This window comes from Lipotes vexillifer, unplaced genomic scaffold (genome assembly GCF_000442215.2).
Source record: "Lipotes vexillifer unplaced genomic scaffold, Lipotes_vexillifer_v1.1 scaffold395, whole genome shotgun sequence".
Taxonomy (NCBI): domain Eukaryota; kingdom Metazoa; phylum Chordata; class Mammalia; order Artiodactyla; family Lipotidae; genus Lipotes; species Lipotes vexillifer.
Window position 1 is genome coordinate 490,041 of NW_006797390.1, and position 27,574 is coordinate 517,614.

At 37.8% G+C, this 27,574-nt stretch overlaps 1 protein-coding gene across 2 annotated transcripts in view; it reads left to right on the top strand.

The window, feature by feature from the left end:
• Positions 1-19,267: 19,267 nt before the first annotated feature.
• LRP6 (LDL receptor related protein 6) overlaps positions 19,268-27,574 on the top strand; it is a 156,981-nt gene continuing 148,674 nt past the window's right edge. For both annotated transcript variants that reach the window (XM_007469337.1, XM_007469339.1), the window contains exon 1: positions 19,268-19,655. The gene's annotated coding sequence lies outside the window, so the exon portion shown is untranslated. The remainder of the gene's footprint in view (positions 19,656-27,574) is intronic.

The window sequence follows — 27,574 nt, forward strand, 5'->3', positions numbered from 1 at the left end:
CATTCAGGACTTGTCCCTATTTTCGGAGCATGCAAGTGCACAGTTGGCACCAAGTAGGAGAGTCATCCTTGGTGGAGAGGAGCCTGTCCTGGGACCTAAGTTATCATCTGCTGCGCTCCCCTGGGGACTGCTTGGCACTTTGGTAAATAACAGGGTATTATAGATAATTTGCCCCGAGAATCGCGTAAATTCGATGGTCCTATGGGTTTTTGTTTTTGTTTTTTAATTGGCCTGCAAAGCTGTCACATACGCTGTGACTTGTATTTTGTGACAGTTCACGGAGGTTTTTCACTGGCCCGCAAGATTTCAACAGCTCTAATCAGAGTAGGGAGGTGGTGATGACTCTGATGCTATGGGGCATTTACCAGCAGAGGAATTTAAGTACCGATTGATGCAATGACTTGTAGCTTTGGTTTTGTTAAAACTCTCGCTTGTGTTCACGGTCAGTTTTTTTCAGGTACGGAACCTCTTGGGTCTAAGGATATTTTTAGCTATTAATTTAACAGGCTAAACTTTTGTTAAGTGTGCAGACTTACTGAGGTTTCCAGAACACGATAGAAACTAATAGTCTTGTGCTATAAATGAGCCAGATAGGCCATTTTTGAGTATATATTTATTTTAGATGAGAGTGATTGGCGTTTTTTTGGAGGAGGAATTTTTTTTCTTTAGTTACGCTTCAGTATTATTACGTCTGCCTGTTGTATCTTTTACTTAATTACGACTCACTGTAAGCATATCCTAAACTATTTCCACGTGTAAACTCCAGAAAGCTAGTGCCCATTTCATTTCCATGGCAGAGAATTTAATGCAGTGTTATGTACTTGAGAGGTTTAATAAGTATATGTTTACTTTGTTATAGTATTCTCCCTGTCGAAAGGGGATTTTGCTATAGCTGTGCAAAACAATTATATTTGACATAAAATATGTATATATTTTAAGACAGGAGATTAATAGAGTTAACAAATAGAGTCAGCTGATGGGTTAAAGTCTTTGAGAAGTTGAAATCCATAACCCGGGATGTTTCTGGTTGCCCAGTTGTGTTTCTCGGAAGGGAAGGTTATGATGTAAATGCCACTTGTTTAACACCACGTTTGAGCCTATTCATTATTGGAATTAAGAGAAGTTGAAGTAATATTGTGAAGTATGATATTGTGTAAGAAGACCTAAAAGAGTTAATAGTTTAAACTGCCTCATTTCCACTAGCAAGCAAAGTTTCCAGAAGTGAAGCTTTAATTTTAAATGTAGTCTAATAATGGTATGAGGTGGTCTTTGAATTCAGTGTACTTAACTGTGAGTATATATTTGAACTAAAACTGTCTTTCAGTGTGAAAGATTTTTATTCATAATTTAGATTCTTTTCATTCCATGATAATGTCATCTTCTGTTAAAATGGCAATATTAGATAACCTTGGACTCCAGGGAGAAATGTGATTAATTTGTTGCATTAAGATAATTTTTCTTCACAGAAGAGTTGGAACTTTTAACTTTGGGAAGATGGGATGATGGGAGAGTTTGGGAGACCTTTTGTCCTCTGGCCCTGTTAAATCAGTAGCTGAAAGGCAGGGAATAATGCTGTCGTTATCTGGGCTGCATCCCTGTCCCTGTCATCAGAGGACAAGGTGTAATGGAAAGATTTGGGAATTTCAACACCAAAATCTTGGGTTTAAAGTCCGTGCTTCACTACTTAACTTTATGATTCTAGTCTAGTCAGTGAGTTTCTCTGGGCCCCAGTTTCTTTACCTGTAAAATGTGGGTAGTAATACCAAGCTAATTTGCAAATTTGTTGGGTGTATTAAATGAAGTACTGAATATCAGTTGATTTGCAAATGTTATTTTTTGTTATAGTTTTTGATTGTGGACGTATCCTCAAATGCTGGGGATTTGAGATTTAATTCGTATGAGATTCACAGATTCTTAAAGATAGAAGAGATCTTGATCCTTCTGGTCTAACCATTTCGTTTCCAAGTGGGGAAACTCAGATTCAGAGAGATTATAGCATGATCAAGATCCTACAGCTAATTAATGTTAGAGCAGGGATTTATTGTCCATTCTTTCAGCATTTAAGTATGGTATACGTACTATATATCAGGCTCTGATGGTATATTGGTGAGCAAAGTCGCCACGGGCCCTGCTCTCATGGACCTCACCACCTAGGTTGCCATCCTTACTTCCATCCAGGTGCTGGTTAGAAAAGATTATAGCTCTGATTTCTTAGAGGAAATATTTTTTATAAGAATATGTTTTGGAATACCATAAGTGTGTATAATCTGTAAATACTATGTCTAGCTTATTTTGAGAAGGCTTTGTTGTTTTATAAGAATTCTTTGTTACTTACCTTTTGTTGTTGTTATTTGTTTTGGTGGGGTGTTGGTAAATACTGTCAGCACAAGCCACTAGTGTTTCCCATCTTAAATTTTTATAGGAATGGTCCTTGGAAAATTGTTTAGTATCAGGTGTAACGAAGTCTTGGGAAGATAGAATGAATCTTGGTGTGGGAGTCAGGAGAATTCGATTCTTATTCTAAGTTTGTCATTTGCTAGCTGTGTGACCTTGGATAAGTTACCTAATCTCTGTACACCTTCGTTAGGATAATGAATCCTCCTTTTGGAGGTTCTCACTCCATATTAACACGCTAAGGGCTCTGAGAGGTTCTGAGGTAGAGACCAGTTTTAACTTTGTTTAATCCACTGTTTCCCAAAGTAGACAATGAATTTTTTCGTAAATCCTTTTAACATTGTGCTGAATCTTTGTTCCAGGCAACACACATAGAGAGAACCTGGACCAGGTAACCCTTTAGGTTGAGTCATGTGAATTGATATTTGATGATAATTTCATATAGTTGAATCTGATACTTTAATCCCTTCTTACTTACTTGGCTTTAGATTTGCTCATCTGACTAGGAAATAATTTGACTGGTTATGAAACTTCAGGGTTTCAGCTCATTGTTATCATCAGGCGTAACAGTGATTTCCCATGGTTAAGTTTTTCAGAGAATTTTTCTTTTCTTTAATTGGAGGTTTTTCCATTTGCTGAACTGAAATGCTTTTCTGTATAGTTATATATGCTTTGACTATCAGAAAGGTTTGTCTTTTTTGAATATCGAAGATTCTGTGAAGGAGTATATAAATGGAAAATATTTTATGTGAATTTATAAATTGAATATATTGGAAAAACAAGTAATACAGGTTATAGTTCTGCTTAGGCCATGGGTAAATACTCTGAGAAAATTTTCATCATGGAAATTTTATTGCAAGTTGATATTCAGAGAAGATGATAAAGAGGGGCACTGTAGCAGAAAGGTATGGGCTTTGTTGACAAATCAGGTTTGTCTTCCACCACTTTATGTAGCCTTGGACAAGTTACTTAGCTTTAGTTTCTTCTACTATTTCTTCTACTATTAGACGGGGATAATACCTTCCAAGATTTCTGTGAGAACTGATGAAGTGTTTGCAAAGGGATAGCACAGTGCACAGTCTGTGGACTTTGAGTAAATGGTCACTATTGTCAAGATGGCTAATTTAAAAGAAATGTTAATGCACAGGAAAGACAAGTAAAACATATATATTCTGGGCACTGTTTTAGACAGTAGTTTTAAACCAGTGGTTTTTGAGCTTGATTCTTTTGCAACTGGAACAAACTCCATGAAATACTTTTACTTTTGATATTTTCTATTTTGTTTTATGTAAACAAGATGACCACCATCTACTAAATTTATTTTACCTTCTGAAGGATTGCAACTTGAATACTTTTAGGTGATTATTATAAATAAGCTAGAGAATAAATAGTTCGGTTGATTATAATACTTATTTACTTATTAAAAAGTTGCCCATACTTGGCAAAGTAATTTTATCAAAATATTGTCTAATTGAGAATTTTATTGTATTTGTTTATAATAATTAAAATCAGTTGATGGACTTCTCCCTGTAGGATGGGTAAATGCTATACCGAGTTCCTGCATTGTATATTTCAGTCTTCCTATGAGAGTCTTTTACATATCTTCTGTAAAAGGACCTCCTCTTAATGAATAGAACTCTGCTCCATGTGAATAACTTTGAAATTTAGTCAGATACATGGACTAGGCAACCTAAAGCATAGGATATTTGCCTTTGAGATTATTCATTTAAAATATAATTCATCATAAATACAAGGAAAACTGTTATTTGATATTATTAGCACTTGCTTTTGTTTCTCAGTCTGTTTGTGTTATTTGTGGCAGTGACTGTCCTCACAAAAAAGTCATGCAGATGTGAGACTGGAAAATACTAAAATGTACCTGGGCTCAATTTGGTGAACATTTCAGGTGCTTCAGTGCTGTGATCCTATTAGCTATAATGTAACTTGCCACTTTTTGTTTCTGTGATACCTTGCTTGGAAGGGCCAGGAACTTGGGGATGTGAAGTGAAATCATATTTTTAGTCAAAAAAAAAAAAAAAAGTGAAAATTTAAATTATTAATTGACACTAGAAAGACAAATGACTGACCTAAGGCCAGATTGCTTGTACTCTGGACAGTAATTTGACATGCAGTGCTTTCTGTATGCATCTGATTTCATCTGGATCTTAATATGGTTTTGAAAATGATACAAATCACTTTTGATAGGGGAAAATAAATAACATTGTAATTTTGGAGTTTGCACGTAGGTGGTTTGTCATATTACTGTAAAATAAAAACTAGTACAGATTTAGGTAAGGAGAGACTTTATTCAGAAGGATTACTGCAAAAGGGAGAATGCTCTTCTGTAGGATCTGCAGGCATCTCAAAATAAAACACAAAAAGACTCTTCTTTTATGGAGAAGGGTGAGCAGGGCTGGCAGGACCGAGTGGATGAGGGTGAGCAGATTGCATGATCAAGATAGTTTAACTGGAGTTTTTTTTATTTACTGCAGTCAGTTGATGGCTTGGAATGAGCTGTTAAGGGAGCCTAAGAGCATCTGCTTGCTTAAATTTAGGGCAAGCCGTACTTTCGGGGCTTGTGGGAAAGGAGAAAAGCCCGACTAAAGTTTGGTCAAACCAAGTCAGTGGATAAGCAAGGGTAGTTGTGAGCACTTGGTCAGTCCTGCTGTTGTTTAAAAGAAAATTTGTCAGTCTTAGGGATATGTTTTAGTCAGCTCAGGCTGCTACAACAAAAATATTATAGACTAGATGGCTTATAAACAACAGAAATTTATTTCTCACAGTTCTGGAGGCTGGTAACCCAACAGCAGGGTGCCAGTATGGTCAGATTCTGTTGAGGACCCTCTTCCAGTTTGCAGACTGCTGACCTCTCTTTGTATCCTCACAGGGCAGAGAGAAGAGAGAGGAAGCAAGCTCTCTCTGGACTTTTATAAGGGTACTGATCCTATTCATGAGGACTCTACCCTTATGACCTCATCTAATCCTAATTACCTCCCAAAGGCCCCACCTCCTAATACATTCACATGAGGCGGAGTGTAGGGTTTCAACATATGAATTTTGGGGGACACAGACATTCAGTCCACAACAAAGTAGGCTAAAGTCATTGTGAAGTTGGTCTCATTAGATTGGTCTGATTATTTATGTAGGTGTAGGCATTTTAGGTCTGCTTCAATGGGACTTTTTATAAGGAATCTTGGATTGAACTTTTAGAAGCCTCTTGAGGCCAGGAAACCAAGTCAGGTACTCACCATTGGGTTTCACTTGCAGTACCTATAGATTTGGATAAATTCCTAAGGTCCCCAAAATATCCTAGGGTTCCTGGGCCTGCCTGGAATTGACCTTGCTAGCTTTACCTGTAAGTCTGGGAACTGTAAGCCAGGTACCAGTCTAGTTTTCCCAAGGGAACTGTAAGCATTGTTCCATAAAATCAATCCCAGCTCCTTAAAAGTAACTGGTGGGGGCTTCCCTGGTGGCGCAGTGGTTGAGAGTCCGCCTGCCGATGCAGGGGACGCGGGTTCGTGCCCCGGTCCGGGAGGATCCCACATGCCGCGGAGCGGCTGGGCCCGTGAGCCATGGCCGCTGAGCCTGCGCGTCCGGAGCCTGTGCTCCGCGGTGGGAGAGGCCACAGGAGTGAGAGGCCCGCGTACCGCAAAAAAAAAAAAAAAAAAAAAAAAAGTAACTGGTGGTATTAGATTAAGTGAACATGACTTTCAAATATGACATCCAGTCAAAGCCTTGGTTGCATTATAATGTTTCCAACCGGGAGGACAGACTTTTATTGAACCTATACAAATAACTATGTTGCCATGAAAATAAGAATACTCATTTAAATAAGAGTTTTGTTTTTGAATTATGGATGAATTAGGGAGAAAAAGATAAATGTTTTTATTTCTGTTTACAAAAGCATAGTCTGCTGAAATTGTCAATGAATTATAGATGGCTTAAGAGAAAAGAAACGAATTCCTTATATCCAGAAAATAGGACATTAAAGCATCAGCAATATTTTAAAACCCATAATCATCCTGCATCAGTTTATTCAGTCCTGTGTGATTAATCCTTGTTCTGCTAGATCTTGGGTTAACAGTCTCATGAATCCATCTCCTTCACTAGTTTTTTGGGAATCCTGACTCAGTCCACTGGTATAGTCTCAAAGTTATTTAAGTGATGCCATCAGAAGCTTGTGCCCAGGAGTTACCAGTATAGTCCTCTTTCAACAATCCTTTTTTTGTTGAAGACAAGCACTTGGCCTGTAGCTCATTTGCAGGCACTTTCAGGGAAGCATCGAAGTAAAACAAAAAACACTCTGTAGATGACAGAAGACTTAAAATGGTGGTGATGACTTATACGGGTAGTTTTAAAAGTGAAAGATCTGATGAGAGTTTGTTATAAAAAATAATGCAGTTGGGCTTCCCTGGTGGCGCAGTGGTTAAGAATCTGCCTGCCAATGCAGGGGACACGGGTTCGAGCCCTGTACCGGAAAGATCCCATATGCCATGGGGCAACAAAGCCCGTGTGCCACGACTGCTGAGCCTGTGCTCTAGAGCCTGCGAGCCACAACCACTGAGCCTGTGAGCCACAACTACTGAAGCCCGTGCGCCTAGAGCCCGTGCTCTGCAACAAGGGAAGCCACCGTGATGAGAAGCCCGCGAACCACAACGAAGAGCAGCCCCCACTCGCTGCAATTAGAGAAAGCTCGTGCACAGCAACAAAGACCCAACGCAGCCAAAAATAAATAAATAAATAAAATTTAAAAATCTAAAAAAAAAAAAATAGTAATAATGCAGTTGAATAAGTTTGGTGGTTTTTATGGCATGCAAACCAAAATAAAATCAGTCCAGAAAAGTTTTAGGCAACATATCTATAAGCATAATGATTAACCTTATTTTATAAAAGAGTAGCTATTACATCTGATTTATGAGTATAAATGAATATAACTGTTGTACAGAAAAAGACTTAAAGATATGCAGTAATCCTGAGATATAATGTGTCATGAAGCATATAGTTAGAGCATATCAAGAATATATCAAGATTATCAAGTAAAAATTTTTAGTTAGGTCTGGAATAAGTCCTAAACATCTGTATAATAAAATTCCGTAAGTAAGTTAAGTGAATCACTGGTGGAGAACCACTCACTGGCCTACCAATAATATACTGTATTCAAATTAGAGAAATGAAATTGTGACCAAAGTAACATTAAAAAAAAAATCATAAAAAAAGAAAAATCAAAATTGTAATTGATGACTGTACTGTCGTCTAATATCAGACAAAGCACCACTGGGACTCAGGAAATGGAAACACATTGTGAACACTGAGGCTAGTGATAAATTTCTAGGAACTTCATCCAGTTTTTGAAATAATCATATTAACATTTTACCCATACTGATTTAATCTAGGGAGGTTAAGCCTCTCTTCTGATTGGACAGTGCTTCCCATGCAAATCATAGCATTGATCAAATAAACCAATTATTTTTAGTATCTCTCTTCTTACAAGGTGAAAGAATTAATCCTTTGTGAACTTCCAGGGGCCCTTTGGGAAATTTTAAAGACAGTTGTAAGTGCAAAAGACATCATTTAGTATTTGAATTTGAAAAGGCAGAATGTCAAAAGTTGTCAGGAGGTTTGAACATTCGATTAAATAGGATTATGGATCAGTGAGAAAAAATACCTGGCAACCTATTTAACCAGTGTCAAAAAAATATTTTTTTAAAAGTGAACATAGGAAAGAACTTCAGCTCTTCAAAAGTGAGAAGACTTTTTAAAATGATAAGACATGGTAAGATTAACACCAAGTGCAGGAAATTCCGAAAAGACACCAAATTTTTGGCTTCTAAGGAGATTGATTACTCAGAAAGCAAAGAAAAACCTTTTATAACCTCTTTATTAACAGTGGGTCAGAACCCAAGAAAATTTTGTCATTTTAGTAGAAAACCAAATTTTGATTTTATAAGTATAATGTTTGATACTGAAGCACTTTCTGAAAATCTTACAAATAAACCTGTCAAGCCTTAGCTGGCTTTGACCGTGACAAATAAAATTCTTTTTATCATCAACTTGTTATAACTTTCTCTGTCCATTCAGGTTTTGTTCTGCATGTTCCTCTTTCTCATTCTGGAGCACTTAGTCATTTTACTTTAGGACCGTTTTTTTTTTTTCCCTTAAAAACACATTCTGCATATAGAGTTGTTCCTTTCTGTCATTATTTCTATTAGAGTCTCATTTACATACAAGGTTATAACTTATAATTACAGTAACTACTGTTTTACAGAGAAAACTATGAGGTGGATAGTTGTGAACTGTCTGTCATACACCAACGTTTTGTAGTAGACTGGCAGAGTTCATGAATATACATCTTACAACTTCTTATAGCCATGCATTTCCAGATAGTACAACTTCTCAATGTGACAAAAATGAATATGTTCATTGTTAGACTCAAATATGTGTGGCTTCTTGGTACCATGAAAATAAGAGGCAAAAACTTGTATAAACTTGAAATGCTTATGCTTTAGTGTCCTGTCTTACTTAGAAATGACCTAGGTATTTAATGAATATCCATGGACTAACTTAGCATAAGTCTAAGGTTTTAAGTTACTAAAAGATTTTGGAAACTACAAGTTGGCTTATTACAAGTTATAATTACTTTTGAAGTACAATTTGTCAGAATAATGATTCAACTTGACTAAGTACAAGTGTAGATATAAGGTTAGTTTATTCTGTCAATAAACCTGTAAAAGTTTAGGAAGAACATATTCAAGTAGAATAAAAACCTATTCTTGTGTTATACTTAATGCCCATAACTCAGAAGACATAGGTGTTTTTATTAAACCAACAATATTAAACTGGTCTCATATACCAAAGATTTGCCTAAATGTATGTTAACTTGGATTTTTAAAACATTTGGGTTAGTTTCTAAGAATTTTAATTTCCTTAACTTCTGGAAATCTTAGAAATACTTTTTATATGAGCACTTTTTGTTGTTATTTTAACAGCTTTATTGAGATATTCACACGTACAGTTCACCCATGTCACGTGTACAGTTCAGTAGTTTTTAGTCTATTCACAGAGTTGTGCCACCATCACCACAATCAGTTTTTTTTTTTTTTTTTTTTTTTGTGGTATGTGGGCCTCTCACTGCTGTGGCCTCTCCCTTTGCGGAGAACAGGCTCCGGACACACAGGCTCAGCGGCCACGGCTCACGGGCCCAGCTGCTCTGCGGCATGTGGGATCTTCCCGGACCGGGGCACGAACCCGCGTCCCCTGCAGCGGCAGGCGGACTCTCAACCACTGCGCCACCAGGGAAGCCCCCAATTTGTATTTCTAACTTTAGGTCCCTGAGCCCCTCATGAATTCCTAGGGGGGAAAAAGTGCTAGTGACTACAGGGAATTGAGGGGTTGGAGTAAGAAGGGAAAGGTCTGACAGGGTGGGTAGAGGGGGGAGGAGATTGGGGTATTAAAGGAGGATAGATAAAGGATTTAAGGGAAGGTTGAGGTGGGTAAAATGGAGGGAGGAAGAGAGATGGTGATGGGAAAGGAGAGATTTTAGGGAGATCCTGTTTCCCAAGGAGGACATTGAAATTCTAAATTGTCTTTAGTAAAATGTTGCCATTTTTTAAGATACTGTACTGAATTAGGGCTGTAATGGTGAAGCGTGTGGTCAGTGGGAGAAGACAGAGGGCGCTCGATAGAGTGACAGTTACCTGTTGGATTAGATAATTAAACAAGACGTAAGAATTTTTTTTTCTTCTTTTTTTTTACATCTTTATTAGAGTATAATATCAGCTATACATGTATCCCCTAATTTCCTCCCTCTTGCGTCTCCCTCCCACCCTCCCTATCCCACCCCTCTAGGTGGTCACAAAGCACCCAGCTGATCTTCCTGTGCTATGTGGCTGCTTCCCGCTAGCTAGCCATCTGGTAACATATGTAAGTCCATGCCACTCTCTCACTTTGTCCCAGCTTACCCTTCCCCCTCCCTGTGTCCTCAAGTCCATTTTCTAAGTCTGTGTCTTTATTCCTGTCCTCCCCCTAGGTTCTTCATAACCATTTAAAAAAAAAATTCCATATATATGTGTTAGCATATGGTATTTGTTTTTCTTTTTCTGACTTACTTCACTCTGTATGACAGACTCGAGGTCCATCCGCCTCACTACAAATAACTCAATTTTGTCTCTTTTTATGACTGAGTAATATTCCATGGTATATATGTGCCGCATCTTCTTTATCCATTCATCTGTCTGTGGACACTTAGGTTGCTTCCATGTCCTGGCTATTGTAAATAGAGCTGCAATGAACATTGTGGTACATGACTCTTTTTGAATTATGGTTTTCTCAGGGTATATGCCCAGTAGTGGGATTGCTGGGTCATATGGTAGTTCTATTTTTAGTTTCTTAAGGACCCTCCATACTGTTCTCCATAGTGGCTGTATCAATTTACATTCCCACCAGCAGTGCAAGAGGGTTCCCTTTTCTCCACACTGTCTCCAGCATTTATTGTTTGTAGATTTTTTGATGATGAAGACATAAGAATTTAAAGGAGCTGGGAAGGGGTATTCCCTTGTGAAGAGCCAAGGAAATTCCCTTGTGTAATCTCCATTATAGGAGTTAGGGAAGTTAGAAGAGGCCTCACAGAAGAGCTGGGAATATTCCCCCTCAAGAGTTAGGGTGTGATTGTCCACTCAGAGAGTCAAAGAAAAAAGTTCTTTGCTGGAAAATATCAAGGTAACTTCTTACCATGTTGCAACAGATAAGATGTCTGCGGCACTGGTTAAAGCGTTGAACTCAAGGAAAGATCCCTGAGTCTCTTGAGCAGGAGAGGAGTTTAAATGACCCACAAAGTGTCATTATTGAGGTGGGGATGGCATGGGTCCGTAGGTGAGGTCAATACCCATCCAAGTCATGTCACTCACTATACAGATGTCAAATACAAATAAATTCCTGCTTGGTAAGGCGAGTCTTTATTCAAAAAGACTTTTGCAGTAAGGAGAATGACCACAAGGTATGCAGGTATCTCAGAATCAAACCCGAAAAGACTTTACTCTTATATGTAGAAATGAATAGTGCCAGCAGGATATCTGTGGGAAAGTGGGACAAGTGGGTAGAGGTTAGCAGATGACATGACCAGGGCAGTTTTAACAGGAGATTTTTTTGTGTGTATGGTCAGCTGATACTTCAAATGAGTCCTTAAGAGAGGATGTTCTGGATTGGCTTGCTTAAGGTTAGAGCTAGCCAAAGTTTAGGGCATAGAAGCCTGACTAATCTGGTCAGGCCAAGTCAATGTGTAAGTTGGGCATTTGTATGCATTTGTCCAGTACTTAATGTAAAATCCTTTAGGGTTTATGACAAGTATGTTTTTAGATCAGGTTCTAAAAAATTCCTTTTAAATATTAATAAATGTTTTTTATATGACCGTCATACAGTTAACTGTGTTAGGGATTCCCCAAATTATTTAAAAGGTATGGCTCCTGTTCCCAAGTGGCAGAGGTCCTAGTTGAAGAAGGAAATATACCTAAAAAAATGCTAATATCATACAGGTGGTGAAGACTGTAAGGGTGCAAAGAAGGAAAGCTGAGGCAATTGGAAAGATTCTTGGAATATAAGGTTTGAATCTGGCCTTGAAGGATTTGTCAGGTAGAAAGCACCCGGTGGAGGCCTGAGGTATTGAGGCTTTTTAATTTTAGGCACAGGAAATCAGAAACCTTTTTGAGTTGGATAAAATAGAAGTATTAGAAGTAGAAAAGGGAAGGGAGAGTGTTGAGATCATTTACTATTGAGGTAGTTCAGGCCTGAGGTTATGAAGGTCTGGAGTAGGGTAGTGGTTCTAAAAAATGGAAAAGAAGAGGCAGATTTAAGGACATGCTAAAGGAGAATCAACAAGACAGTGAGTGATTGGCAGACGGGGGGGAAAAAGGTGGGTGTCAAGGATGGCTCCATGGTACACCAGTGGGATTAGGAAAATTGTGGCACCATTGACTCTTGAGGGTTTTCTTTGGGGGAAAGGTGATGAGTTTAATTTTATGGCAGGAAGAGACGGCCAACTTAGATAATTTTCTCATCTACACTCTGTTGTTCCCTAAGTAAGAGAGTCTAGAAGAGAAGATTATCCAAGTTCACTTGGTTAACCAGCAACTTTATTCAGGTAATTTTCAAGTCATCATCTCCAGCCTAAGCTTCAGTTCTACACATAAAACTTCTTGTTGACCATCTCACTATCCTGTTTCTTGAATCTCCAGTGGCTCCTGCCAGGTCTCTGCTCTCAAAAAGCTTTGTTTTAATAAAGCTAACCTTGCTGCCACCAGGAGAATAATTATATTAATCACAAAACCCTACAGTATTGGTATGCACTTCATATAACCACCCATTAGTTATTAACTCCTTTACTCTAACGTCCCACCTATCACACAGCTGAAACTGCTTTCTCCAAGTCTTCATAACCAAATCCACCTGGCCTTTTCTCAGTCCTTATTCTTCTCTGCAGCATTCAAAAATGTTGACCATATCCCCACCTATGTAGAATGTTCTGCATACTATACTATTATTCCTGATCATGCTTCATCTGCCTTTTAGTTTCAGATCTTCCCTCCCACTTAGCAGACATAGGTATAGACTAAGAAAGGAGGCAGGACAACTTGTCATTTGAGACTGAGGACAAAATAGAGGAGGATGGGTGGGATATAAAGAGATTTTTGAGAAGTTTAAAGTAAGATGTTGGGGATGTATGACATTTACCTTGCTTCCTGCTTCACTGAGATTACTTTGTGAGATGATCTGGGATGAAGGATTCAAAGCATGGAATTTGTCTTCAGGAAAGCAGAAAAAGTTTAGAAAGTCACTAGGGAATGATTGGTAGGAAGTTAATAAAGGAAAATAAGGATTTCTAAGCACCTGTGAAGGTTCACTAAAGAGATATGATGGTGGTTATTTGGGTTATCTGGGTATTAGGAAGTCTGAAGGTAAGTGCTTTGGAGTGGAATATACTGAGTGTATGGCACATATGCTACAACTAGGGGCAAGTGTGTGTGGATCCAGTGTATTTCTTCAGTAGATTAAAACAGTATTACAAATCAAATTATACCTTTCAGATGTCCCATTTAATATATTGCTAAGTAGATATTGGTGACAATATTGTAGAAAGTATTGAAGTATCAGAAGGGTGGTTGGACAGGATGAAATCTGGGATTTCTTTTTAATAGTGTGTATAGGTTTATGTATAGTCCTTTAGAAATCCTCAGTTATAACCACTACTGCTAACTTAAATTAACTTGTTCACACCTCCCCCCCCCCCCTTTTTTTGGTACTCTTAAGGCTTGCGAGGCCTTAAATGACCAGAAAGGTTCTTTGGATTTGTAGACCACATATTTAGTAGAAATGTTAATGTTTGACTTGAAAGCCATAAAAGACATTTAGCTGGCACTTAATGCCATATACATTTGGTATAGTTTTCCAAGGAAAGTGCCATAAAGAAAGGTGCCCAATAAATATCAGATTATCATCACTCTTGGATTTTAAATTGTAAATGCCTCTGGGGCTATTTCTTAGCCTTGTGCAGCACTTAACATTGTACCCTTAACTAATATTGACCTTTCTTCTGATTTTTATAATTGGCGCATAATATGAGGGGCTCAGTATAAGATAGTGCAGTGAACACTATGTGGACTGATAAATCAGTGTGATGTATGAAGGCCTGAAATGAGCTAAAAGTGAATCTGTGAGGGAAATTTACTAATTTGCCAATAGCAGCTGTAGGTACGCAGAATAAGAAGAAAGGGCTCTTAGTCACGATTTTAAAAAGCTGTCCGCCCATCTGTTTTTGACTAAGAAAGTTGGACTTAAGCTTAGTTAGAAGAGTTCATGTTGTGCGTACTGATGAAAATAGTGGACTTCATAACTCCGTTTGACAGACATAACCCATAAACTGGCTTAAACGTCACTTTTTTCTTTACTGTTTTTGAGCACCTTAATTTTTTTTTAAATTACTTTCTTAAAGAGGGAGTGGTTAGTTTTCAGTGGCACTTGGTCTTGGCTTTGGATGACTGTTTTAGACCTTTAGTAAGTAATTGTGAGAGAAGATCATGTAGATTATTGCATTGTAACTCTGGTCTTATTTTTGCTGCCTTGTCTTTGTTCTTCATCTCAGCCTCTAGAGCTGTGCTATCCATACGACCACTTGTCTACTTAAATTTAAATAAATTAAGATTAAATAAAATTAAAAATTTATTTTCTTAGTCATACTAGCCATCTTTTAAGTGCTCCATAGCCACATGTGGCTAGTGGCTATTGTACTGCACAATGGAGAGAACACTTCTGTCATCATAGAAATTTGTCTTGGATAGTGGTGCTCTAGATCTTTAATTACTGTTGATACCAGGAAAGTAGATGTCAGAAGCTTGGAATAAATGCTTTAAAAAAACCAAAACGCATATTTTGGGTAAAAAAAAAAAAAAGCATTTATACTACTTCAGTCCTAACAGCTTCAGCTTTCTCAGAGTTAAATATCTCTTTTGGATAGGCTTTATATTTAGTTCTGGTATTAGGTCTTATTCAAAGATCATTCTAATAATAATATAAAACAGAATAAAAATAGTTGTATTAAGAACTATATCTGCCAGACTGTTTTATTAAGGTATAACTGATAATTCAAGAAATTACACATATGTAAAGTTTAAAATTTAATAAGTTTTGACATATGTACGCACTTCTGGAACCATCATCACAGTCAGTATGATATAGCCATCACCTACAAAAGTTTCCTCATGCCCCTTTATCATCCCTCCTCTTCTTTTCCACCCTCTCTCCCCACCTCCAGACAACCACCGATCTGCTTTTTGTTACAATAGATTAATCTGAATTTTCTAAAATTTTATGTAAATGGAGTATGCAATATATACAGTCTTTTTCTGACTTATTTTATTCTACATAATTATTTTGAGATTCACCCAAATTACATAAATAGTTCATTACTTTTTTTTTTGGCATGCCGTGTGGCACGCAGGATTTTAGTTTCCTGACTGGGGATTGAATCCGTGCCCCCTGTAGTGGAAGCGCGGAGTCTTAACTACTGCACTGCCAGGGGATTCCCAATAGTTCATTACTTTTTTTTTTTTTTTAAATTTGGCTGCGCTGGGTCTTCGTTGCTGCGTGCGGGCTTTCTCTAGTTGCGGCGAGCAGGGGCTACTCTTCGTTGTGGTGCGCAGGCTTCTCATTGCGGTGGCTTCTCTTGTTGTGGAGCACAAGCTCTAGGCGCGTGGGCTTCAGTAGTTGTGGCATGTGGGCTCAGTAGTTGTGGCTTGTGGGCTCTAGAGCACAGGCTCAGTGGTTGTGGTGCACAGGCTTACTTGCTCCGCGGTATGTGGGATTTCCCCGGATCAGGGCTCAAAGCTGTGTCCCCTGCATTGGCAGGCAGATTCTTAACCACTGCACCACCAGGGAAGTTCCCATTACTTTTTAAAAAATTTATTATTTTTTTATACAGATTTTTATTAGTTATGCATTTTACACACATCAGTGTATACATGTCAATCCCAGTCTCCCAATTAATCACACCACCACCACCACCTCCTGCCGCTTTCCCCATACGTTTGTTCTCTACATCTGTGTTTCAGTTTCTGTCCTGCAGACCGGTTCATCTGTACCATTTTTCTAGGTTCCACAAATACGCGTTAATATATGATATTTGTTTTTCTCTTTCTGCCTTACTTCACTCTGTATGACAGTCTCTAGATCCATCCACATCTCTACAAATGACCCGATTTCGTTCCTTTTTATGGCCGAGTAATATTCCATCGTATATATGTACTACATCTTCTTTATCCGTTCGTCTGTCGATGGGCAATTAGGTTGTTTCTAGGACATGACTATTGTAAATAGTGCTGCAGTGAACGTTGGGGTGCACGTGTCTTTTTGAGTTATGGTTTTCTCTGGATATATGCCCAGTAGCGGGATTGCTGGGTCATATGGTAATTCTGTTTTTAGTTTTTTAAGGAACCTCCATACTGTTTTCCATAGTGGCTGTATCAATTCACATTCCCACCAACAGTGCAAGAGGGTCCCCTTTTCTCCACACCTTCTCCAGCATTTGTTGTTTGTAGATTTTCTGATGATGCCCATTCTAACTGGTGTGAGGTGATACCTCATTGTAGTTTTGATTTGCATTTCTCTAATAATTAGTGATGTTGAGCAGCTTTTCACGTGCCTCTTGGCCATCTGTATGTCTTCTTTGGAGAAATGTCTATTTAGGTCTTCTGCCCATTTTTGGATTGGGTTGTTTGTTTCCTAATACTGAGCTGCATGAGCTGTTTATATATTTTGGAGATTAATCCTTTGTCTGCTGATTCGTTTGCAAATATTTTCTCCCATTCTGAGGGGTTTTTTTTGGTCTTGTTTATGGTTTCCTTTGCTGTGCAAAAGCTTTTAAGTTTAATTAGGTCCCATTTGTTTATTGGATCAAAAAAGATCTTGCTGTGATTTATGTCAAAGAGTGTTCTTCCTGTATTTTCCTCTAAGAGTTTTATAGTGTCTGGACTTAGATTTAGGTCTCTAATCCATTTTGAGTTTATTTTTGTGTATGGTGTTAGGGAATGTTCTAATTTCATTCTTTTACATGTAGCTGTCCAGTTTTCCCGGCACCACTTATCGAAGAGGCTGTCTTTTCTCCATTGTATATCCTTGCCTCCTTTGTCATAGATTAGTTGACCGTAGGTGCGTGGGTTTATCTCTGGGCTTTCTGTCTTGTTCCATTGATCTATGTTTCTGTTTTTGTGCCAGTACCATATTGTCTTGATTACTGTAGCTTTGTAGTGTAGTCTGAAGTCCAGGAGTCTGATTCCTCCAGCTCTGTTTTTTTCCCTCAAGACTGCTTTGGCTATTCGGGGTCTTTTGTGTCTCCATACAAATTTTAAGATTTTTTTTTTCTAGTTCCATAAAAAATGCCATTGGAAATTTGATAGGGATTGCATTGAATCTGTAGATTGCTTTGGGTAGTATAGTCATTTTCACAGTATTGATTCTTCCAATCCAAGAACATGGTATATCTCTCCATCTGTTGGTATCAACTTTAATTTCTTTCATCAGTGTCTTATAGTTTTCTGCATACAGGTCTTTTGTCTCCCTAGGTAGGTTTATTCCTAGGTATTTTATTTTTTTTGTTGCAGTGGTAAATGGGCGTGTTTCCTTAATTTCTCTTTCAGAGTTTTCATCATTAGTGTATAGGAATGCAAGAGATTTCTGTGCATTAATTTTGTATCCTGCACCTTTACCAAATTCATTGATTAGCTCTAGTAGTTTTCTGGTGGCATCTTTAGGATTCTCTGTGTATAGTATCATGTCATCTGCAGACAGTGACAGTTTTACTTCTTCTTTTCCAATCTGTATTCCTTTTATTTCTTTTTCTTCTCTGATTGCCAAGGCTAGGACTTCCAAAACTATGTTGAATAATAGTGGTGAGAGTGGATAGCCTTGTCTTGTTCCTGATCTTAGAGGAAATGCTTTTAAGTTTTTCACTATTGAGAATGATGTTTGCTGTGGGTTTGTCGTATATGGCCTTTATTATGTTGAGGTAGGTTTCCTCTATGCCCACTTTCTGGAGAGTTTTTATCATAAATGGGTGTTGAATTTTGTCAAAAGCGTTTTCTGCATCTGTTGAGATGATCCTATGGTTTTTATTCTTCAGTTTGTTAATATGGTGTATCACATTGATTGATTTGTGTATATTGAAGAATCCTTGCATCCCTGGGATAAATCCCACTTGATCATGGTGTATGATCCTTTTAATGTGTTGTTGGATTCTGTTTGCTAGTATTTTGTTGAGGATTTTTGCATCTATATTCATCAGTGATATTGGTCTGTAATTTTCTTTTTTTGTAGTATCTTTGCCTGGTTTTGGTATCAGGGTGTTGGTGGCCTCATAGAATGAGTTCAGGAGTGTTCCTTTCTCTGCAATATTTTGGAAGAGTTTGAGAAGGATGGGTGTTAGCTCTTCTCTAAATGTTTGATAGAATTCACGTGTGAAGCCATCTGATCCTGGACTTTTGTTTGTTGGAAGATTTTTAATCACAGTTTCAATTTCATTAGTTGTGATTGTTCTTTTCATATTTTCTATTTCTTCCTGGTTCAGTCTTGGTCCCCATTACTTTTTTTTTTTTCTTGGCAGTACGCGGGCCTCTCACTGTTGCGGCCTCTCCCGTTGCGGAGCACAGGCTCCGGACGTTTTTTGTATTTCTGCAGTGTCAGTTGTTACTTGGCATGTGGGATCCTCCCGGACCGGGGCACGAACCCGCGTCCCCTGCATCGGCAGGTGGACTCTCAACCACTGCGCCACCAGGGAAGCCCCTGTCCCCATTACTTTTTATTGTATGGATATATCACTGTTTGTTCATCCATTAGTCTGTTGATGACATTTGGGTTGGTTCCAGTTTGGGTTATTACAAAAAAGCTGCTGTGAGCATCATGCACATGTCTTTGTATTGACATATACTTTCATTTCTCTGAAGTAAATATCTAGTCTTTTAAGAAACTGCCAAACTGCTTTCCAAAGATGCTGCACCATTTCACAGGCCCCCAGGAGAGTATGAGTGGTCCACTGGCTCCATATCCTTGCCAGCTTTTGGAATGACCAGGCTTTTAAAAATTTTATCTGACAGACATTTTAACAAGAAAGGACTGTCCTGGTATAATTAATTTCCCCTCTTGCAACTCTTTTGTATTTAAAATGGTGCAAAAATAATGCTTTGTGAAAAGATTTTGCCAGTTTTCTATACATCGATTTACTCTTTATTTTTGATAGTATTTGCTCACTAACACTGATTTGAAGCTCAATTTATAGGAACCAAGACGTTTCCTTTGTTTTGACTTACATATTTTTCTTTTTTTGTTCTAGCGGCCCCTTTGTTGCTTTATGCAAACAGACGGGACTTGCGATTGGTTGATGCTGCAAATGGCAAAGAGAATGCTACGATTGTAGTTGGAGGCTTGGAGGATGCAGCTGCGGTGGACTTTGTGTTTGGTCATGGCTTGATATACTGGAGTGATGTCAGCGAAGAAGCCATTAAACGAACAGAGTTCAACAAAACTGAGAGTGTACAGAATGTTGTTGTTTCTGGATTATTGTCCCCTGATGGGCTGGCATGTGATTGGCTTGGAGAAAAATTGTACTGGACAGATTCTGAAACTAATCGTATTGAAGTTTCTAATTTAGATGGATCTTTACGAAAAGTTTTATTTTGGCAAGAGTTGGATCAACCTAGAGCTATTGCCTTAGATCCTTCAAGTGGGTAAGTTTTGCATCATGTACAAAGGTTACTGTATCTCCTTCTCCTGGCTGTTTTCTCTCCATTAGCATAGACACCCCTTACCTCCAAGAGGAAAGAAACATCAGACCCCAGTTTTAGATTCTTTGGGCTTCTTTGTTAAGTAGATTTGAATGTGGGAAGTTAGGTCATGTTCTGAAAGTAAGGTGTGTCTGTAAATAGTTTTGTGTTTCTAGTATCACTTATGGGATAGCCCTGTTTATAGTTCTTGGTTTTTATTCTGCATTTATTTTTTATAATTATGAGAGGATAATCAGAAGGTGGAGAAGAAGAAATGGTAAATGAGTAGTATTTGATAGCTCAAGATTATATACAAAATCTTCTGAATCTTGTACCTTTTATTATATACACAATTGTTTTGTAATGCCTAGTGTTTTTTATATTAAACTGATATTTTTAATATGTCATTGTTGAATGAAAAATAAAAATTAGGTTGTTAAATAACTCACTTTTAGTTAGCTAGACATGTATTTGCCACAAGAGTTTATTTTCTTCCTAAATACTTGTGTTTTTATTATATATATATTTTTAGTGCAGATATTCTCTACAGAACCACTGATTTTTCAGAAAGCTGTCTCTAATTTGGGCACCACAATGTATAGGGATACCATGGTATCCTATTACATTTTTTTTTTTTTGGCTGCACCGGGTGTGGCATGTGGAACTTCCCCAACCAGGGATCAAACCCGCGCCCCCTGCAGTGCAAGCGCAGAGTCTTAACCACTGGACCACCAGGGAAGTGCACAAGTTTATTTTCTAATAGAAGAGAAACTTAAAGCTATGGGCAGATCTTACTATAAAATGTGAACTGTGTCCTCAGGTGCTTCTCTGTTACTGTGTTTCAGTCCTGCCATATACAATTCCTTGCTATTTATCTGTTGAATACATTGTCATGCCAGAGTCTGTCATGGCTAGGTATAGATAACTAAACATGAACCTGAAATGAGTTACTAATAATTGTTTAAAATCTAAAGATAAATAACCTGTGAATAACTCTTTTAGTACTTCATTTTCTTTGACTTTCAAGTATGTTGGAATGCTTTAAAACTCATTTATAGAAGGCAGTGGATTAATATTATGTAATAAATTAAAATTCGGGAAAAATGAAAGAAAGGTTTATATATGCTCCTTTCTCTTGATATCAGGCCCTTTTTGGTGACAAAAGTTAAAGAAGATACAATGTTATAGGAAAATGAAAAGCCTTTTCTGACTATAAAAGATAACATGGGCAATGGTGAGTGAAATTTTAGGGTGAGAGGTTCTAGAAAACATATATTATGTATACTTTATATAGTATATAAAAAATGTATTTTTAAAGGGGCATTAAGAGGTATCTGCTAAAGTCAGATGGTCTTTTAATAGAGCATCAGAAAATATTGTACTGACTCTAGTGGTAGGAAAAAGGTTTGTGTGTCCTAAGGAGGTCACAGATGTTGAATGTGCGGTAAACTGTATTGATTGAAGAATTTGCTTCTTGAGAACTTGCAAGGTATTTTTGAGAAATGGAATCTGTTTTGCCAGCAAAGTTCGTTAAGTCGCAGGGAGTGTTGAAATGTTTCTGAGGTTACTGCTTCACAGAACACACAGGGTTTTGGTGCTTTCAGTGGTTATTAGGGAGTAATACGTTGATGAAAAGGTAAATAGTTCCTTTTTTTTTTTTTTTTTTCCATTTTTGACAGATTCAATCTTATAACTCTAAGGGTGATGATGGAAATTTCCCCAAATTATCTGTTAAATGGTTAGTATGTTCAGAGCTCTGTTTTTTGTGTTCTTCTTGGGGAGAGGGGGAATATCTTTAAGGATTTACTATTTTATTTGAGGAGAGAAAACTTAGGAGAGAGAACTTTTCCTTTTTCAAAGCATGTTTATTTGCATTATGTAGTATGTATGTGGAGAGGGAAAGAGTGTTAAAGGAATTACAAGGGCCACAGAACTTTTAAGGAGGATGGGTGGATAAAATAGCTAGATTATCACAGTTCTGGAGTAGCATCTTATTTCTATAAGGGATAATGATTATGTGATAGTACATAGTCAAGGGAGATGAATTTATAGGCAGCTGTTGACTATTCAGGAGCTGATAATTTAATAAGTAAATGAATCATTCTCATTTTGTCCCCTAAAACTGAGTTTTACTCCTGGGTGACAGGTCTGATAAGTGTCTTAGGAAGTAAGTTTGCCATGTGATTAAGAAGTATTTACATGAGCGTTTCCGTGGCTTGAATATTTACTAATATTTTAAAGTTTGAATTTGCCAAAGACTCAGCTGGTAAAGGATACTGGAAGAATCAGTAATAATGTGCTTTGAAGGTAGAAAGTACTGTTATTTAAGCTTCTAAGGGATGTTCAGTGAAGAATATGTATATTTTTTCCTGAGGCCTAAATGGGGGTATGGTCAAACACTCAAAGAAATGTCTTTCATTATTTTTGATGTCTGTAGTTAGTGTTGAGTGTGTTTGTGTGTGTAAATTCACTCCCCCCCCTTTAACAGTTCTTCTAAAATTTCTTTTACTTTTTTGAAAGTTATTTTGTGGCAGATGGCTAATTTTTAATTTGTGCAACTGGAAGCAAATAGAATGCAGACAAATGGCATCATTTGGTAATTAGCATGATGAAGCATATTTAAAATTATATTTTAAACTCATGCATTTAAAAATATATTTTATCAAACAGTTTTTCGGTATTGATCTTAGGTTTTATGTTAATGCTTTTAGTTTTAATGGAGTAGTAATTTTGGATTGAGTATATCACTTATCAAACAGAAGAGATGATTTTCAGATTTACTTTTTAGGGGAAAAATGAAGTTTGCTTTCCAGAGAAAGTACATGAAAACAGAGCTGAGGAAAAAGGTGGCTTTATCAGAGTTCCGGGATCCTGGGTTATGAGGTTCAGAAGAGCTGACTGAGCTCTCTCACAGCAGCTTATGTAAAAGGAAAGCTATTGAATGACTGGTATTGTTTGAACCCTGGGAACTGGTGCAGAAATCTGTGTGCTTTTGGATGTATGGAGTTCTTTGTGCAGTCAGTCCATTTAGCCTAGACTGAAGGAAGATTTTTATTTCCCTCCCTAAATTTGGCCTCTGTTAGTCTGAGATTTTTTTTCTTTTGAGTGACTGGCAGTGTAGAATTCTGAATAAGGAGCAGGAAAACGTGTGTATGGAAATTGTCCCAGAAGTGAACAACCATAGTTATAGAAAGCAGTATCCTTCCTTTATAGTGAGAGGTGGTTCCTATGTGGCTGCTCCTAATGGTGGAGCTCCTTAATCTGATCCACAGTGACTGTACTAATCTTGGTGATGCTGAGGACCTGCTGTTTCAGGTACAAATAAAGCAGTTCTAAGGGTTTTTTGTTTGTTAAGGATCTGTTCATATTCCACATCATTTTGGATATTTTAAAAAGTTAAATTTTAGTGATTCAGTCTGAAGTGAATTCATACTGAATAGCTTTGAATGATACATATTTTAAAAAGTACATTTTTATCATTGTTAAGAATAATATTAACACTAAAAGTTCTGCTTTAAAAATGCTTGCAGAACTAGTTCAGTGGAAAAAGAATGATTTATAATTTCCTTATCAATTATGTACATATAATTGTCATAACTTGAGTATGTTTAAAAGTATTTTCTATACTGGTATATCCCAGGTGACTAAAATAGTTCCTGCCACATAGTAAGTATTCAGTAAATATTTCTGAGTGGCTGGACTTTATATTTTCTTTTATAATTCTATTAATTATCCTTGTTAGGGACATTTGTTTTCTAAGCAAATGTAAATTTTAGTATGGTCCTGTGAATTCTAAATCACTATGGCTTTGATTGCAATTGTTAACTTGAAACATAATTAAGATTTTTAGTCTTTTCATTTGAAGTTTTCAAGATCATATTTTATAAAAATACACTCACTGGAGCATGTTTCATGTCACATCTTGCTCTGTTATTTACCGAGCAAGTTACTTCATTTTCTTGGACCTCAATTTCCTCATCTCTAGAATGATGAGTTCCTTTCAATTTTGACATTATTTAAGTTTTAAAAGTCAGACATTTAAAGAAAGTACTCTAATTTATTTTTATTTTTGGCTGTGTTGCTGCGCGCAGGCTTTCTTCTAGTTGCGGCGAGCGGGGACTACTCTTCGCTCTGGTGCGCAGCCTCCTCATTGCGGTGGCTTCTCTTGTTGCGGAGCACGGGCTCTAGGCGCGCGGGCTTCAGTAGTTGTGGCACGCAGACTCATTAGTTGTGGCGCAGTGGCTTAGTTGCTCCGTGGCATGTGGGACCTTCCCAGATCAGGGTTCAAACCTGTGTCCCCTGCATTGGCAGGCAGATTCTCAACCATTGTGCCACCAAGGAAGCCCTAAGAAAGTACTCTAATTTTAAAAATCGTATTTTACAATTACATATTCAAGTCTAATTTAGGTATGTTACACTTAGAATTGTGTTTCTGCAGAACAGATTCTTCTTAAAATTTTGTTTCTACTGCCCTTATTGCATATGTCATCACATTTTTTTAGGGTTGTTTCACCTCTAGTTTAAACCTCTTTTCCAGTTCCACTTGATGTAAACTGAAAAATATTTTAAAATGTCGAAGGATTCTTTTTGTATGAAGAATGGAAAATGTGGCCCATTACTTTTAGGCAGACTATATATATTCAGATACGTTTGGAGATAGGTGTTTTTGAGATTACCTAAAAATTGAGAGAGTGTGTAAGAAAAGCCACTAATCCAGGAAATCTGGTTAATAGGTTTAGCTTTACTAGCCTCTGGGATAGGAATCAAGGTGCTTGGAAGTGAAAACATTTTTTTTTTTTAAGAATAAATAAATGTGATGAATTGGATGATTGGGATTGACATGTATACACTGATGTGTATAAAACTGATGACCAATAAGAACCTGCTGTATAAAAAAATAAAATAAAATTCAACAATTAAAAAAAAGAATAAATGTGTGTATATTTATATGTATTCTTAAATGTTGGTCTTTCCTCTTACAAACATCTTAACCCTCATCCAGTTTTTAATTCTTTAGTGATATACATCACATCTCAAATTGAATTTTGATTATGTGGTCTGATATTTTTATGTTCTGTATCTCCAGGGCCCACTTTTATTGAAGGAATATTGAAAGGGAGTATTTGCAGTATGACCTAGCCCAGTCTCTTAATAGCTTTCTTTGCTAAAAGCTATCCTTGCTTGCAGCATTGACCTTTTAATTTATCCTTAACAAGGAGAACAATGAACAATTAAATTTTATGAGAGTAAAGAATAGGATACCTTTAACTGAGTTCTCTGCATTTTGGAGATGTTACATACCCTTGCTGTATTCCAGTATGATTGGCTCTTTAGAAATTATAGCAAATTAGTTTGATTGCTCCTGGTATTTCTGTCATTGAACCTTTAAGATTTTGGAAGGAGGAGTCTGTGATAGCTAATTTGTGAAGTAGGAATAAAATGATTTTCTTGAGTATTTTTTTTTTTTGGCAGCATTTGATATTGATACCATATTCCTTTTAGAAATTTTCTCTTAAGACTTTCTCATTTTTATACTGTTGGTTTTCCTACCACTTGGACCACCCTTTTCCTTTCTTTATCAACTCTTTAAGTTTAAAATGCATCATTTTCTATATTCTTTTCCTAAGATCATATCCATTCCCATAGTTTTTGCACAGAAGCAGATAGCCATTTATCCATAAAGCTCCATATCCTGAAGCACTGGTTCTGAGTATGAAATATCTTGCTCTGAACTCTCAATAACTTACATTTTTAAAAGTGTCCTGGTCAATTGGGGAAGCCTATTTCCTGCCCGTTAAATCCTGGGACTGGTAGGGAATTTTAAGGATCTTCTACCTAAATGCCTTCACTTTTTTTTTTTTTTTTTTTTTTTTTTTTTTTTTCTTGCGTTATGCGGGCCTCTCACTGTTGTGGCCTCTCCCATTTGCGGAGCACAGGCTCCGGACGCGCAGGCTCAGCGGCCATGGCTCACGGGCCCAGCCGCTCCGCGGCATGTGGGATCCTCCCGAAATGGGGCACGAACCCGCGTCTCCTGCATCGGCAGGCGGGCTCTCAAGCACTGCGCCACCAGGGAAGCCCTGCCTTCACTTTTTGGCTGAAGAAACTTAGGCCTTTGGCTAAAATAAGAGAAAGTCAGATTCTTATTTGAGATTTTCCAGTTCCACGTTCGGTGCTTTTTTTCATCACGAAAGGTATCTTGCTGAAGCCATGTTTTTTTGCACATTTAATTACTTTAAAAATGCAACATGGTAGCTTTATTTAAAGGAGGATTTTATAAATTCTCTGTTTTTAGATTTACTCACTGTACTAATTTCTTATTTTACTATATTTTTTTGCATCCCACTTAATCCATTTGTGTTCAGCTTCCTTCTGCTTGCAGTATGTTCTTTAATATTCCTTTCAGCAGAGGTCTGTTGATGGTTAACTCTTGATCTTTGTCGAAAATGTATTTATTTTGTCCTCATTCTTGGAATGATAATTATTTGATTATAGAATTCTTTGTGATAGTTATTTGCACTCAGTCCTTCGAGGATATTATGACTTTAATTGTTGCTGTGAGAAGTCTGCTGTTTCTAATTATTGTTGCTTGGCAAGTAATTTATTATTTTTTTTTTCCGGTTGCTTAAAAGCAGCCCTTAATTTAAAAAAGATATTTATTTATTTTATTTATTTGCCTTATTTATTTATTTATTTATTTTGGCTGTGTCGGGTCTTAGCTGTGGCGCATGGGATCTTTGTTGAGGCAAGCCGGATCCTTTTCATTACGGCGCACAGTCTGCTTGGACTTCTTTCTAGTTGCGGCACCCAGGCTCCTCTCTAGTTGTGGCGTGCGGGTTTTCTCTCTCAAGTTGTGGCACGTGGGCTCCAGGGCGTGTGGGCTGTGTAGTTGTGGCGCACAGGCTTAATTGCCCCACAGCATGTGGGATATTAGTTCCCTGACCAGGGATCGAACCCATGTCCCCTTTATTGGAAGGTAGATTCTTTACCGCTGGACCACCAGGGGAGTCCCCAAACATCCCTTAATTTTTTTTTTAGATTTATTTATTTTTGGCTGCGTTGAGTCTTCGCTGCTACACATGGGCCTTCTTTCATTGAGGCGGGCTCATTGCGGTGGCTCCTCCTGTTGGGGAGCACGGACTCCAGGCGGGCGGGCCTCAGCACTCGTGGCTCATGGGCTCTAGAGCGCAGGCCCAGCAATCGTGGCTCATGGGCCCAGCCGCTCCGCGGCATGCGGGATCCTTCCGGACCAGGGCCCGAACCCATGTCCCCTGCATTGGCAGGTGGATTCCCAACCACTGCACCACCAGGAAAGCCCAATTTTTAAAAAATTAATTAATTAATTTTTAATTTATTTTATGTTTGGCTGCATTGGGTCTTCGTTGCTGTGTGTGGGCTTTCTCTAGTTACGGTGAGTGGGTGCTACTCTTTGTTGTGGTGCACGGGCTTCTCATTGCGGTGGCTTCCCTTGTTGCAGAGCACAGGCTCTAGGCGCACAGGCTTCAGTAGTTGTAGCATGCGCGCTCAGTAGTTGTGGCTCACGGGCTCTAGAGTGCAAGCTCAGTAGTTGTGGCGCACGGGATCTTCCCGGACCAGGTCTCAAACCCGTATCCGTCCCCTGCATTGGCAGGTGGATTCTTAACCACTGTGCCACCAAGGAAGCCCCATCCCTTAATTTTTGATATTTTGCAGCTTTGTTCATTTTGTATCTAGATATGGCTATGTTTTTATTTATCCTGCTTAGAACTCTTGTTTCTAGAATGTAATCATTATTATTTATTAATTCTAGAACATTATTATACATTATTTTCTTTTCTTTTTTTTTTTTTTTTTTTTTTGCATTATGCGGGCCTCTCACTGTTGCGGCCTCTCCCATTTGCGGAGAA